General features: G+C 47.7%; 2 long non-coding RNA genes across 7 annotated transcripts; one reads left to right on the forward strand and one right to left on the reverse strand.

Moving 5' to 3' along the window:
* The first annotated feature begins 4,142 nt into the window (after positions 1-4,142).
* Positions 4,143-15,194, forward strand: LOC112967418. Of its 4 annotated transcripts, XR_003253973.1 has the most exons (7): positions 4,143-4,417; positions 9,230-9,403; positions 9,588-9,718; positions 10,099-10,233; positions 12,692-13,156; positions 14,061-14,154; positions 15,122-15,194. It is a non-coding gene; the product is annotated as an uncharacterized LOC112967418 (long non-coding RNA). The 4 variants fall into 4 exon arrangements; XR_003253975.1 differs by lacking the exon at positions 10,099-10,233; XR_003253976.1 differs by lacking the exons at positions 14,061-14,154; positions 15,122-15,194 and adding an exon at positions 13,406-13,481.
* On the reverse strand, positions 6,959-15,134 carry LOC112967329. 3 transcript variants are annotated; one of them, XR_003253956.1, is made up of 4 exons: positions 12,482-12,698; positions 10,518-10,586; positions 9,838-9,931; positions 6,959-8,008 (listed from the first exon to the last, which is right to left on the reverse strand). It is a non-coding gene; the product is annotated as an uncharacterized LOC112967329 (long non-coding RNA). The 3 variants fall into 3 exon arrangements; XR_003253933.1 differs by lacking the exon at positions 6,959-8,008 and adding an exon at positions 14,689-15,134 and having other exon boundaries at positions 9,844-9,931; positions 12,482-12,701; XR_003253947.1 differs by lacking the exon at positions 6,959-8,008 and adding an exon at positions 13,340-13,424 and having other exon boundaries at positions 9,844-9,931; positions 12,482-12,701.
* Positions 15,195-15,465: the final 271 nt, after the last annotated feature.

Consider the following 15,465-nt stretch of genomic DNA (forward strand, 5'->3'; position numbering starts at 1 on the left):
TGGGGTGTCCTGATTGTCTCATACCAAATGAACCACAGGAAGTCTTTTCCAACACATATAAATAGCGTCTTCTAAGGAATAATATCATACAGGTAGGAGCAAAAATAAAATTTCAGGCTGGGATCTCTGCTAGTGTATCCTGGCCTCACTGCACTGTTGCCCATGAATTGCACTGTCATATCAGCAGAGGGTCTGGTCTGCTGGGTCTGTACCCAATGGAGAATGGATTTTCAGGCATGTATGGGAGAGTATTTTCCGGGAAGGTTTATAGTTTCAGTATTGCAACTCACTGTCGAGTAAGTCAGACTGCTCCCTTTCTCAGTTTCCTGCAGGGACCATAAACATTTGGGGAAATCTGAGTAATTCGGACAGAGCAGGCCAGGAAGCCAGCGAGGAGGAGACTGGAGAGGGGGGCTCTGGGGCATGAAGCTCAGTCAGTCGTTCAAGCTGGCCTTGCTGCACCTGTACCTTCTGGTACAGGTGCAGCAAGAAATAAGTGTCCTAGGCTGAAGGCACTCAGGAAGAAAACCCTGTTCATGTTRTTTATATAGTTTATGACATATTTAAATATGTTATTCACTATAACCTTCACTGGGCTCTCATAGGTGATTGAAAAATTTYTCCCTACCAGGGAAAAGTCTTTCTGGGCTGAGGAGAGTTGCACAGCCAGAGACRTGGCAGTAGTTGCCGTAGCTGCTTCGGGGACCTGAGCTGCTCTGACCTGGCGCTCTGGACCTGAGTGCCAAGCAGACGTGCCAGCCTGTTTGGTCCTTACTCACAGCTCTTTGCGCCCAGTGTGGTGTAGACAACCCCGAGCCGTTGGGAAATACCAGCACCACAAGTGTGGCCGCGAATCCTGAACAGCCCCAGAAACATGTGCCCAGCTTCTTCTCCAAGAAGTCTCCCAGGCAGGACTGTTCGGCCTCATCTCTTATTAATGAGAGACACTGTATGGTATGCTGAGTTGGATTTCACCCCTGCTAATTAGAAGTGACCTACCTCTTGCTGCTAGATGAAATAACTCCACRTGATGGGCTATAAAAAWTYCYAACTGGTAGTTTTCYRGTTGGAATGGGTCACTCTTACAGCYGTCTCCAYTGGCTCTTATCATTTCTGCYGTGGCTTTGTGTGTGTTTAATTTGACCTGGGTATAATAAGCAAAGAAGAATAAAGTAGCTGGAGACACACAATCAATGATCATCTGCTGAAGCTGATGAATATGCCAAGACTGCTAAGTGGGTCTTCATTAGCTATTCACAYGTTAAGAGCAGTCCTTATTTATCCTTCTTTCCTAGGTGAATCTATTTTTGAATATGTTTTGTGATGATCTTATCTGGGGGCTGGGAGCTTGGATAGAGGGCTACCACCACTGCCAGGTGACCAGATGATTTCAATGGAGGAAAAAAAAAAGACAGTGACACCAAGTTGGCAGCAAGCTGAACAGGAGAAACAATGTGATGCGATTTAGAGAAGGAGGAAATAATTTTCCCCAGTGACACCTCTAGTGGGAGGCAGAACTTTATCTTCTCTTTGCAGCTCAAATGAAGCGTCACAGCAGTAGCACTAACTGTGCTTCCACGTTTCCAGCATGTCTCTTCATTAACCTTTTTTTATTGCTGCAGCCATGAGCACCCTTTCCAGGGTAGGAGCAGGGGATGTCCTGCTCGTGGCATCGAAGGGGATGCAGTGCCCTCGGTGGAGCTGCAAGCCTGGGATATCTCACCTGGGTGCCCAGTCTGCAGTGCAAACGGTGCTATCGCAGCCAAATGGATGAGTCTGGTGGCCTGTGCTGCATGTAGATTAGCTGTAATGAAAGGGAAACCTGTTATAACCCTAGTAGGAAAGTGTCTGTGTGGCAGGGAAGGACAGGCAGTAATAGTGCCTTGCAGCTATGCGCGCTGGTGCCTGCGTGCCCTTGGCAGAGCCAGCGGGCCAGGCCAAGCATGTCCCTGCAGCACCCCCTTTGCAGCGGGGGGGGCATGGTCCTCAGGTCATGTTCCTAGGACGCAGTTATGAATAACTGCAAGGGAACTAAATGGATGAATCTGGTTTCAGGGTCTTCAAAGCTCACCTGGCTGTGGTGAGGGTCTCCAGGAGGAATGCCCTGGGTTGCAGAGGAATCCATCCTGCCAGGCAGGTGGGAGTTACAAGCCCCAAGCTGGGGCACTGCAAACTCCCAGTGGCTTCTGCGTTCCCTGCAGRGAGCCAGAATTAAGGGGGAGAGATGGGGACCATGCTGCAAGGCATGCAGCCTTCCCTGTTGCTCCCAAGGGCAGGGAAAACAAACCTGCTGGAGCAGAGAACTGCCTGAGATCTTGGCAACAGCAGGTCCTGGTCCTCCTTGCTCCAGGGGCTTTGGAAAATACCTGCTGCTGGCCTTTCACCCTGCCAGCTTGGCCTTGTGAATCACGTTACTGGACATCCTCAAGGGTCCAGGCAGGACAGAGGTTAATCCCTTGCAATGGCCGTGTCTTCATGAGAGAAGATGCCTTTTTCATTTGCAGGGATCCCATTTCCACATTGGGTGTCGCTTAAACTTTTCCATTTAAGCTTTTACTTAAAAGCTACACATCTTCCTGTGCTGTTATAGGGCCTGGTTGTTAGTGGGATGCCTTTCACCTTTTCTGGCTGCATCCGTCWGCGGTGAAGGCTGCCCTCTCCTGACGCAAGGAGCGTCTGAGCAACGCGATAGCTGAAATGCAACTCAGCAGCCTTGCACCCGCAGCAGGCAGGCTGGGTTGGCTGTCGGCATGGGGATAGAGCATCCTCAGCCAGCGGTCACTCCCAGGTCCAGGCCGCAGTGTGCACACACACACCAAAGATGTCCCATCCCTGCGAGCGCAGCCCAACCTGGCTCTTGTGCATGCTGCAGCCTGCCACATAGGACATGCAGGGCTCACCGTGAGTCCTGCATGCATGCAAGGAAGGGTCTCGATCTGCTACCCCCATGATATTCTTTCTAGCTTTAAATATCTAGTTTTAAGATAGTTAGACTGGCTGCAGAGATTTAGCAGATTTGCAATGCTCCTTTGGGGCTCGAAGCTCTTGGAAGAGGTGGGAAGTCGCCCTCCTCTGCCTTTCAGGCCAGGAGCGTCCTCCCAGTGAGGCAGCAGGAACTGGCCTCTCCAGCAGTGGCCTGGCCCAGCCGCCGGATCCTGCTGACTTTAGAATCAAACCTGCTTCCCACCTCCAGCAATATATTGTCACCTTCTGAGAAACCGCCTGGGCAAGCTGCTGATCACAGCAGATCCTTTTATTTCTTCTGTGGAAGATCTCCATTTTGCCTGACCAATTCCTGCCCTTCCAAATGTGCACAGTGCCTTTTTTTTTCCTCTCTTCTTCAATCTGACAGTGTGTGAGTGAGTAACTTGCTCTTCTGAGTAATCTTTTTCCAACTAAGTCTATTCATGCTGCAAACTATTCAGGTGACATCCTAGATAAAGTAATATTAAGCAGCGTGCTGCTCCAGGAAAGAATTTTTGTATGAACAGCAATAAATGGCCAAGCACTTGCATCTCTGGGCTTTGGGTTAAAAAAAAAAAAAAAAAAAAAAAAAGATGATTTACAAGAATTTTTTTTCTTATTCTTTAACTTTATTTGCTGAAAATTAAACATCAGCTATTCTTCCTGGAAGTGTCATGATTCTTCGATCTTAGATGAGTACATAAATCTTTTGTATGAATGTACTGGTTCTAGTCAAGCCTTCAGGTCTAGGCTGGAATAATTTTCTGGATACTAGAGCGGAAAACACAGTATCTTAAATTAGATTTTTTGGGACTGAATCAGTTTAACAATCTTAAAGTTTTGTGGGACAGGTGGAATTCTTCCCTTCCAGCTCTGTGGGTCAGGACAAAATTAAACGCAGCCTTATAGGTCTATGTAACCCATTGCTGATCTGGACTGCCCTGCTTCAGCATCTCTTGTCCTCTGCTACGAGCAGAAGGGTCTCAAAGGCTGATGCATTGCTGAAACGCTTGGCGCCCCGGTGATGACAGCGAGAGGACGGGTGCAGGGGACCGCCGTGGGGCGGATACAGGCACAGCACATGCAGTACAAGGGCTGACGCCTCATGTTTCTGTGAATTCATTTCCTGAGCCTGTGGTTATCTAATCTTTTCTTTACACTCAGCCTTTGCTGCTTATACCACCCGCCGCTATTTCAGGGGAGCCTGCGGAGATCTTTCCGGGAAACACCACGCCGCGTAGCAGCGTGGGTGAGATTCGGCAATGGCCGGTGGTTCCTGCGGTCCCAGGGGCCTGGGTGATGCTCGGCGGGCTGAGCTGCTGAGGAGCTAGCGACTCGAGCAAAAAGCAGTGATGCGGATGGGGAGGCAACTGTGAGGGACAACCGTGTGTGTGCAAAGCTGTGTTGGCTCGCTGAATAAACGGGGCTTGAGAGCAGAGAGGGTTATTTGGAGGTAAGAGGTTATTTGTGGGAAGATTCAGTTCTCACGCTGTTCAGCAACATCCTGGTAGCCCCTTCCTCGTAGAGGAACAGTTCAGAACAGTCTTTGCACTTTGCTGTGTTTTCTTCTGAGCTGGCTTTGTGACCTTCCTCTTCCCCAGCGTGCTGAATTCAGCTGAACCCCAGAGCTCCACAGGGATAATAGTACCATGTACCCCACCCAAAAGCCACAGAAAACTTAAATTATTTCTTTCTCTTTTATCTGGACCACTTTTCCTTGTTTTACCACTAGATGGGAGAGTGAGACCAGTACAATTCAGCTGCTTCCATCTTTATCCCAATAGGAAATCAAAGAGAGATGAAAATTGAGACGTGCATCCAAGTTGAGTGGGTGTCCTGTTGTTTTTCACGTGGGTTTCGGCCTGAAGCCAGGTAACTTGGGAAGGTGTAAACTGGCAGAGCCCGTTGCAGACAGCGTGCCCGTCCTGCCCGGCAGCAGGGGCCCGAAGGGGCGGATGAGCTGACGTGAGGGCACACGCATTTCTTCCTCTCCAGCGTGGGAGGAAGACACCGTCCCAGACCGCCCTTCACCGCTTTGCTCCCCTCGCCCCGCTCTCCATAGCCCTGCCAGCGTGGCCGCTTGGCTCAACACTCCCACTTAGAAACCTGGCTGAACTAACACTATCCCTGCCTCAAGGTGTGGGGGCTGGATTAAGAAGTCCTGGGTTCTGCTGTGAGCTCTGCAGTGTGATTTTTGGGGGTATTGCCTCCAATTCTCTGCACCTTGTGGTCTGACTGAATTTGAACCTGTATGGTCCTTTCCCTCAAGACCAGTGTTCCCCTTTCTTACCCCAGTGGTAGCCTTTCTGCAAAGTACCAAGGTCATGCAAGGATGACATCAGTGACACAGAGATTAGATGTATTCTTGGGGTGAAATACTTCCTTTATGCATATCTACCTGTCCTAGAGCAGAGAGAAGCAGGAAAAGCACATCAAGTTGATTCCTTTCATCCACACCCCAAATTCTCATCCCCAGGAAGCCAGGTGGCCCCAATAGTGCCTCTGGGAGATAAAAGAATAAAGCAGCAGTCTCTCTTCCCTCTCCTCAACACCTTTTCCCTAAAGGGAGGAAAGTACAGCTGAAAGTATCATTACGCAATGATACTCTCAGCTGTACTGTCCTTCTGCAAAGATTAAGCRTGCTGGTGCAAAGATTGCACGTGCTGGGGGAGAGTTTGGATGACCACTTGCCACTGCCATCTGCTGCCTCCTGCCTCGGACGTTGCCCACRGGGGGAGGGAAGGGGGATGATGAGGATACATCAGCGCTTGCTAAATTTACTTTCACTGCAGCACTTCCTGTCTCCTGAGATATGTGTCCTGAGCTTTTGGCAGGGTTGGGGGYGTTTGGAAATTATATGGTTGTGGAAGCACTTTTTCAGCCAAACCAAAGATTGCCCAGTTTGCCTATTTCTGGTGTTATAAGGCTTGGGGTTTTTGAGAATGAACATCTCTTTCCTTCCCTTTTTCTGGAAGAAATCTTGTAATAGCCAAATTGGCTGACTGCCTGTATGACTATGGCAAAATATGTAATCCCTGTAACCGGGAAATTATCTTTTCGGTTGGGGGGGGGGGTTGCTGTCTGCATTACCTCCTTAATTTGCAAGCTTTTCAGAGAAGCAGCTCAATCAATTTGTTTTGCATCTGGCACAGTTGGGCCCTGAAATGAAAATAATAACAATTACCTCCTAACTGCAGTGCCCTCACTGTTCCTGTTGGGCTTCCTGTCCATGCTTCCACGGAAAACATCTGCCATTATCCTTTTAGAGAGAAATAATAGCCTCTTTGGAAGAGGAAGTTTCTTTTTTTTTTTCTGGACATAGTTACTCATAATTTCCAAAACTAACAGCCACCCACAGTGTGACAGTGAGGTCACCTCGTTTGAGTCACTCAACATTCAGCAGAGCCCCATTCGTGCRCTTCACAGGGGAGGATCTAAAACCCCCTCCTGAAGCAGGGAGGAGTCATCTTTCTTCAGCTGGTAACTACAGATGAAAAAATGTTGCCTGGAAGCAACAGAAAAATTCCTGACCTAGCAGGTCCAGAGCACGTTCACGTGTGCAAATGCAACTTATAACTCGTGGGGACAGCCTTGGGTAACCGCAGTAAACACCACGGCCTCTAGAGACGTGGGGGCATCACCTTGCTGCAGCTGGAGATGGGGCTGAGTTGACGCACAAAGCTCTGTCCTTCTGCAGACTCGGGGATATGCAGGGTCTGTGGGAGAAGGTTAGAGCAGCCTTAGGGTTTCTCTAATTGAGGGCTTATTCACACATCCACTTTTGGCCATATATACTGGTCAGAGAAGTTACTGCCCTCAGCAAACTGCCTATGGCTCATCTGTATTCCTCATACATTAAAAGTTGGGTGAAAAGGTGGGGGAAAAATGCTGAGGTACACAGGATTGTTGCTGTAACTCTGACCTGGTTTTCTATGCTCCCAATCTCTTTATCCCTTTCCTCTCTTATTATCTCCCTCTTACCATCCTGAAAGAGAGAGGGGAAAAAAAGAGAAGCATTAAATGGGAGAGGTGCTACAAAGAGATCGATTGTCTGATGCGCTGTTGCGATGACACAGGACTTGACAAAAGAGGATACTTCAAAGACAGACGTCTGGCCTCCGCCGATCACCGGCGATGCTGCTTGTTGCTGGCTAATGGATTTCTGCATGTCAAATGCAAAAATCAGGCCTACTTCAGCAAAGAGGTGTTGAACAGATTAAGTTTCTCTTTAATTATAACAAGGAAACAGGAGATGTCCAAGAATCACTTCAGACAAGAAATACAAGGCAGTTGCCAAGTTAAAGCTGCTCCTGTCCATATCCTGTAAATGTTCCCGGTACATGGGTCCAAGCCTTGCGCTCCTGCTGCTGCAGGGGTGGGGATGGCGGCGGGGGAAGAGGAAACGCGTTCGAGCACGGCCCGAGCTGCAATCAACGGGATTGTTTTCTACGGTGCTCGGGTACCTGTGAAATGTGAGCCCTGCTGCCGTGGACGGGGTTATGAGTAGACAGGGCAGGGTCCGATGCAACGCGTGTGCCTGCACAGTACTTACTGCAGCACTAAGCAACTCCAGCAGCAATATAAAGTGTCTAAAGTCTAAAGTTATAAAGCATCAATGGGGAGACCGGAACAGAGCAGCAGCCAGGCCAAATGCAGTCTCACTTTGAAATGTCATTGCGTGGCCGTCCGTCACAGCCCGAGCCTCTTGTAGCCAGCTCATGGCACCCGTCGTCTGCCGGGGACGGCGTTCAGGAAAGGGGCTCAGGAGCCTGGGACACGCTCCACGGGGCTGTGACCCAGGTCTTCAGCAGGGCAAGATACATCTGCACGGCGATAAGCACATAGCACGGATTACGTGAAAGCTATGACCCGGCGACCATGTGGCCCAGCGCAGCGGTGCATCCCCTGGACGGAGGGACCTGCAAGGCTGCTCGTGGCCACGCTGGCTCTGCTCCTGGCCCGCACTGGCAGTTCCTGGCACGATGCAATCTGCCTCGCAGGCTCCTGATCACACAGAGTCCGATCTCTTCTTTAGACCTTGATCCTGTAAAGAGGAACCATGGGAATGGATTTTTGAAATCACACAGATCTGGCAGGATCTAGGCCTTATCTGAGAGAGCAAAATAATGAGCCACGTCACTCTCTTCTCCATATTTACAGTGGCAATATTTTGCTAAAGTTCAAAGTCTTCTTCTGGAGTCAACAGGCTGATATGCTTTGCAGTGATACCATAGTTTTGGTGCAATGAACCAAATTGCAACAATTTTCTATCCTTGTAATCGCTGAACTAATTACATGACTGGAAAAAATCAATAGCTATCCAGAAATCTTTTCAATACAGCTAACTAAACACACTACATATCATGTTCAAATTTACTTCTCACATACACATGATGCTCATGACTATTTCCCATATCATATGGCCAGATGATATTACTGTTAGTAAGTCTCTGTTCTTCATTATACTGCAATGGTAAAATTTACCAAAGTCTGTAGGATGGGGGGACTGGGCACAACAAATAGCACAGTAAATGAAATTCAGAGCAGCACTCAGTGCCAACATTTTAAGCCAACACCAAGAAAAGTTGAAAGACTTGGTGAGCTCAGCAGGAATTTTTCTTCAAAAAGATTATGAAACAAAGTCATTAAAAGTTCATGCCTCAGTTATAATGTTTTTTTTCCTCATACTTTATTTAAAAAAAAAGTAAAACCTGTGATGACTGCAAATAACCTCTTTCTCTAGTCCCCTAGCAAGAGAGGAGCAGTGTTAAATGACTAATGACTATATTAAATGATATTAATCTCCTTTAAAAACATGGGGAAAGAGGAAGGGTGTTGCTATGTTGAATATTATCCTCCTTTGCTGTACAAACCTGTTGCATTGACCATGGCAACTCAGCTCAAGCCAAAACCCAGACCTTTGTGTCTATGTTCTGCACCACTTCCCTAGAATCAGAAGTATTGCTGGGATTTGAGATGCTCCAGCCTCACTTGTGCCCTGTGAGGGCTCAGCGCACTCAGCAGGCTGTTCCTTGGCACTGTGGCATTTGTGCTATTGCTAAATGAATGGTAAATATTCCAAGCAGACACCCTGCGAAAAGCATAGCAAGGGACTAAGAAGCAAAGACATCAGTAAAACCTATTTTCCCCGTGGTCCTGTTTGCCCTTCCACTTGGTACAATGGACTGATGAATTCTGAGCTGTCACGTGATCATGAAACACTCACTTTTGTTTTACATGTTTTTCTCTGATTTGTTATTCATAGCTTTTTCCCCAATGAATCAAGCAGAGGAAAAGTGGGACTGGGGTAAATCTCTCTCTCCCTTTGCTCCCTCCCCAAGTTGGAGGATTACTGAGGCTGCATCCACATCAGCAACTCTCCAAGGTTTTTGTTCCTTGTCCTTGAGCAGAGCTTCGGGCGCAGGAAATAGTTGTAAAGGTAAGATGCAGAGTGCGCTGCATTTTAGTTTTCATCTGAGGAGACAGACCATGATTTATATTCCCTTCTAAATAAAACTTTAGCAGGTTAATTATGCTAAAAGAATTTCAATTTTGGAGCTGGGCACAACCCACATAATGATTATAATTATTGTTATTATTAATTACTATTTGCATTTCTGTAGGACCCACATTTCCAGCTCAGGAGCTCCCGTGCAAGGTGCCATACATCAGCATAATAACAGGAGACACTCATTGCCTCAAGGAGCTACTGGCCTGAGTGAATCAGGACGAGCGCGACTGGAGCGCAACCGGGGTATTTATGTTAACAGCACTGCCTCTCCTGTATCCAGAACATACATTCCCATGGTGTCGCTTTGCCAATTTGGGCTGCTTTCTGCTGAAAAACAACAGTTACAAAAATATTGTGCTTACCATCATCACAGTCAAAATTTCGCTCTTAATTCCTAAGCCTGAAATGTCCTTGATACGAACTCAGAGTTGCCAGATGTCCTGTGCTTTTCAGACCCTGTAGGAACATATCTATAGTTTGTGCACTGAGATTCAACTTTTTTTTGTCTTTGGATGATGTATTCTTTGGACTTTTCTATGATTCTTTCCAGTGTAATGTCATATTTCATTCAAATAAAACTCAGCTGGAGTGCCAGAAATCACTTCAATTTCTCTCCATCTTAGGAAAAAAAAAACAACACCTGTGTCTGCCTGCACATCACCTAATGGAAAATACCTGACAAAAAAGAGCTCAAACCCTTCAGAAATCTTTCAGAAAAAAGCTAAAAGAGAAGCTGCAGCTCTTCCTCAGCTCTTTTAGTAGGTATTAACATATCATGCTTGGCGTGCTGAGCAGCAGAGCTCCCGAGAGGCACAGCTGGGTGGCAAGGGCACGATGGCTCTCCCAGGCCAGGCTGTCCTCTATGCTTTGGCCAAGGTTTCCAACAGTATCTGTTTTGAACTCAAGTAGTATCTAGCCAACGCAAATATGCTAAATACAATAAGAAATAAGAAAGTCCTATGGACTGGCACAGGGGAATCTATAATAATGTGTTACGAAAACTGGGAGACCTTACGTTTGGTCACCATCCACGTTCACGCACCTTGCACAGACCTTCAGGCTGAGGCAGGCAGGCAGCGTCTGGCCGTCAAGGGTATCTCATGCTGGGCACCTGCAAATCAAGAGACCAAGAGTCAYCGGGCATTTTGGACAATCCTGACTCTTGTTCGAAAAGGCACCAATATTTCCTGATAGTACAGACCCAGCGGGGTTAGAGCTATATGATATATTTGGCAGGAGTGCACAGGAACTGCCCTTCAGGCTCAGACTATTTGCTCGGTCTCCTGTGGCCAGCAACAGGGGCTGTTTTATAAAAAGGAGGAGAACAGGGCATGCCGTAAGCGATCCTCCGCTTCTCCCCGCACTCTCCTGGTTTCTGGCAAGCCACGGCTCAGGGACTTCCTGAGCTAGAGGTTTGCGTTGAGGTTTATTGGGTGAAAAGCCGCCAGACCTTGTGTCATCCATGAATTTGACTAATCCCTCTTTGAACATAGTTATACTTTCAGGCTCCGCAATGCCCTCTGGCAACAACTGCTGCTATTTAATCCCGAGCTGCAGAAGAGTTTCCTCTAAACCTTCTACCTGTTCCTCTCATTTAAGCGGTCCCTTGTTCTCATAGTGATAAATATGGTTCACAAAGCTGAACAGAATGGATCGTAATGCTCTAGGTCTCAAAACCAATGGGGTCTTACAGATGTAGGATAAAAGTCTGGCAAAAATTCCAGGTGGGATTTTCATAAGTGCAGTTCCCACTGCAAGCCAACAGTGGCCAGTGCTTTTGAAATGATCCTTATTAGCTATTCATTACATTTTTCCTGTGAATGAGTTTCTGACTCAAATTAGAGGTAGAAGAAAACTCTAAAAAACACCTTACTTTAGGAAAAAAAATCCAGTCCTGTATTTCCTTCCAGGAGATTTGTTGCTTGTTCTGCAACAGGAGATTTGAATCATGCAAGTATTTATAACAGCAATATCAGGAAATGATACTTCTGGCACCAGAAATCTATCTGTGTTAGACCATATGGGTCTTTAAATAAATTGTTTATGAATACGTTAACCCAATCTTGTCAACACATGCACACCTAACTATATTAAAAATGTAAATGTTTCAAGAATTGGACTTTACATGATGAATGTACAACAATTCCACTTCCTTCTTAGTCAGCTTTGTGCATCTATGAAAAATGAGTGTAGTTTTACTTGATTGGAGTTAATAAGGTTTATGCCTGTACAGATTTACCCCAAGGATTATCATGATCATCTGAAGCCCCACTTGTCTTACAGGACTGAACTTGAAGAAACATCTTTCAACAATTGCTGTTGATGGAGCAACTCCAGCTTTCAGAAAGCCTCCAGCCAACTGACTTCCCTTTTGTGGCACAAAACTTGCATTCATTAAAACAGGCATTTTAATGATTTATGTAGATTGATAAAAACAACAGCCCAGAAGTATGCATCTGAACATTCCCAAAGCTTCTGAAAGAGGTGCAATGCATCATAAATCCCTCTTGGTTTGAAATACTAAAGACCAGACAGTTCACACAGAAAATCATTGCAGGTATATTTGCAAGTGTTAACATGACCTGTAAAACCAGAGTTTCAGTCAAGTTAAAAAGATCTGAGTCTATCAAACCCTACGAGAGTAGGTAGTAGTGATGATATAATGATTATAATGTTAGTAATAATAATACTAATATGATTACCAGTCTCGTCATTGTTACTGTCATTGCCATGGTAATTCTCAGCTCTAATGATGGACTGGGGCATAGATGGCCCCATCCTTTCCGAAACAACCTTTGTGCCAACAAACAAGCCTCAACCAAGCAAAAATCTTGTTCCCTTACATTCCTAAAGAACAGCTGCTGGTAGTGCCAGCTACCAGCAAAGCTAAATCATCCAATTTGGCTAAACTTGACAAGGGATGGAGCGAAAGGAGATAGTCCCCAGATGGGAGATTAACAGAGGTAAGGTTTAGGCTAGATCCTGTCAAAGACCAGTGTGACTCACCACTGCCCACAGACGGCCCAGACCCTGCAGGGAGAGAGGGTTGTGTCTCCTTATTCCTTGTCACTGCCATGGCTGCGAGGACGGCTTTCCCTCCGGAGGTGGCGTATGTGGCTCTCACCAAGACAATGACCACGACTTGGCGAATACTTTTCAAACGTTTTCTTCAATGCACCTTTACATTCACTTACATTTTGTTCTTCCCCTTCACAGGTTTGTATTGCTGAGGAGAGAAAATGAGCCTGACGTAAACTGAGGTGCGAGAAGACCAATTTGCAGATCCCACAAGGCAAGACCTGGGTTCATGCAAAGCCCCACGCTCCCGCCACCCTTGTCTCAGTTACTGGCCRTCACTACCACCCTGCCCGTCCTCCCTGAGTGAGGGACATCCTCGAGGCAGGTCTCTTTCCGTGCTCATTGCAGGCTGTGCCCAACCTTGCTAATTCTTTCTCGAGAAGAGAAAGCTCCAGGCTCTGCTCTCCAGCTAATGCCCCCAACAAGCCTTCATTGCCTCACATGCATTTCATGTGTTTCTACAGCTTTAGCAAATGAACTGTGGCCTTCTCTTATCCCTTCGCAAGACTGCTACTAAGATCTTTGGGGATGAGTCCAGTCCTTCTGGGTGGATACAGATTTGTCTGGGCTCTGGATGAGGGCTCAGCCACTGCCAACGTCAAGGTGCGTATTTCCATAGATAGACTGATATCTGGGGTCTTTTAAATGGAGCATAAATGAAACTTGCTCCTGGGGTAGACACCTTGAGATTTAGAAATGAATCAGCAGAGATGGCAAGACTGACTTGCCATGCCACTGCCTGGCATCTTTTAAACACTTTTGCAGAAGACAGATTTCTTCAGTCACCTCTGYCCTTCCTTGCCATGCCTTCTCCCTTGGACATGTTATCATGGTTACCATTATCTCATGCAGATCTATGGGACAAGCTCCATATCTTTTCATTTCCATCACCCAAGAGATAACATATTTTGGGATGCTGTAAGAAAAGTCACCAAAATGAAATAAAAGAAGTGGTCTGAACCTCTGAGGACAGCCTCACCAAAGGCAGGACAGACTGAAATGCATGTGGAGAAGTGAGTTGCTCCACATAGCCCTGCCTGGAAAGGGGTTGAGGAGCAGGCGGGCATCACCATGAAGCTGGAGCCAGAGGGTCCCGAATGCAGCTTGCGTGGCCTTGATTAAACAGGAAACATRAGTTTTTCCCAGCTCTGATGCCTTTGACGTATCACTTTACCTTTGTACATCTGCTGTCCTTTCCACCCTGTTTATTTAAAATATAAACTATTTGAAACAGGGACTTACTCATCAGYGATTGTACAGCACCCAGCCAAAACAATGCACCGAGTTCAGTGAGTAGCTCAGGAAATTATTCATATATAATAAACCAATACCCACATTAATCCATGGAGCCAAACAATTCCTGTTTTTCCTGACCACAGCACATCATAAACAGCAGTGTTTCTCACATTTAATTTTTGCCTAAGAAGCTTATTCAGCCACTCCTAATTTAGCCTATTAAGTGAAAGCAAAATCTGGAAGAAGCTCATCCACCCTTAACTCTGTCCAGCACAGCAAGAAGGAAAGGACAGAAAGGCAGCGCCTTCCATCTCCACCCATGAGCCATCGCTGCAGAGGACGATAGCCAGCAGCAACAGGAAACGGTACGTTCCCGCAGTGGCAGGGAACGCCTCAGTGAGCTCCAAGGTCGGCTTTTGCTTCTGCGATGGCTTTTAGTTMCCCTGGGGTGAATGACCATGCTGGGGATGCGAGTACTCGAGCCAGCCCTGCGCAGCGCGAGTGCGGCGGCGTGGGAACATGGGAGTGCGCGGGCAGCCAGCTGGCTCTGCGCGATGCTGAGATAGGTGCCGCCGGGCTTGTGGCTGCTGGCGGTATGTCAGACCTCTGGGGATGCTGTCGCCTTGTCTTCCTCGCCACCCTCTGGAGCACTAACTGGGCTKTTCCATTGGCCAGGTTGTCCCGCACACTCCCAACCTCAGTAATAGAGAACTGACTTGCACTTTAAAGAMCTAAACATGCAGTGCCTGAATTATTTATCTTTTAACATGCAGAAACAGGCCAAATTCCCAAGTGATGTGAATTAGCCYTTATAATAGATGCAAAGCAGGCTGCAAAAGCTGCACTGGTAGGCATGCACAGTCTGCTTGGTTAAAGCCTCTCACGCACACATGTATCACCTCTGCTGCAATTGCTCCTGCTCAGCTGATTAAAACCCTGGAGGGCATGGAGYGCCCAGGGGCAGCTGCTGGCTCCGGAGAGTCACCTGCGTAACCATTGCCTGTCCCCCCGTGCCTATAAAGTCCACCACTGCGGAGGCAGGTCAGCACAGAAGAGAAAAACGTGCAAACAGATGCACTTGTGCAAATCAACGCAACCCTCGGTTCAGCAGGCGCAYGCAGCGCTTTAGCCCAGCTCCTTTGGCTCTGATCCGCTGGTGCCCGATTCAATGGCTGCATGGTATTTCACCTGCAATCATTAACTCCGCAGATCCRACCCGGATAGCATTTGGCACTGTATTGCACCAATAAAGATAACGTTGCGATAGCCGTGTTTGTGCCCCAGATGCAATGACACCCGTGCATCTGTTCTTTTGCTTTTTCCCCTTTTTAGAGGAGCTCGGTCCCTTGGGATAGCTGGAGGTAAAGACCAAACTCCCGCCGTCGCTCCGTTGCCGCAGCCACAGGTGCGTCCTCGCAGGCCTCTTCCCCCCCAGCCTCGCGGACCAACGGAGCCCGAAACGCGTTTCCAAGCACGTGGCTTTTCCCTGGACATCCCGAGGCGCCGGAGGGCTCAGCCCCCGGGCCCGAAGGGGCACCCACGTCCCCCGAGAGAGCCACCTCGGCTGCGCGGAGCTGCGGGCCGGGGCGCGTCTGCGTCGCCGCAGGAAATGGGGCGTCTGTCCCGGGAGGCACCTGCTCCGCCACCTGCCCTCTCGCTTCCCCGTCCCGCTTCCC

Source organism: Apteryx rowi, unplaced genomic scaffold (genome assembly GCF_003343035.1).
Source record: "Apteryx rowi isolate R43461 unplaced genomic scaffold, aptRow1 scaffold_0, whole genome shotgun sequence".
NCBI lineage: Eukaryota > Metazoa > Chordata > Aves > Apterygiformes > Apterygidae > Apteryx > Apteryx rowi.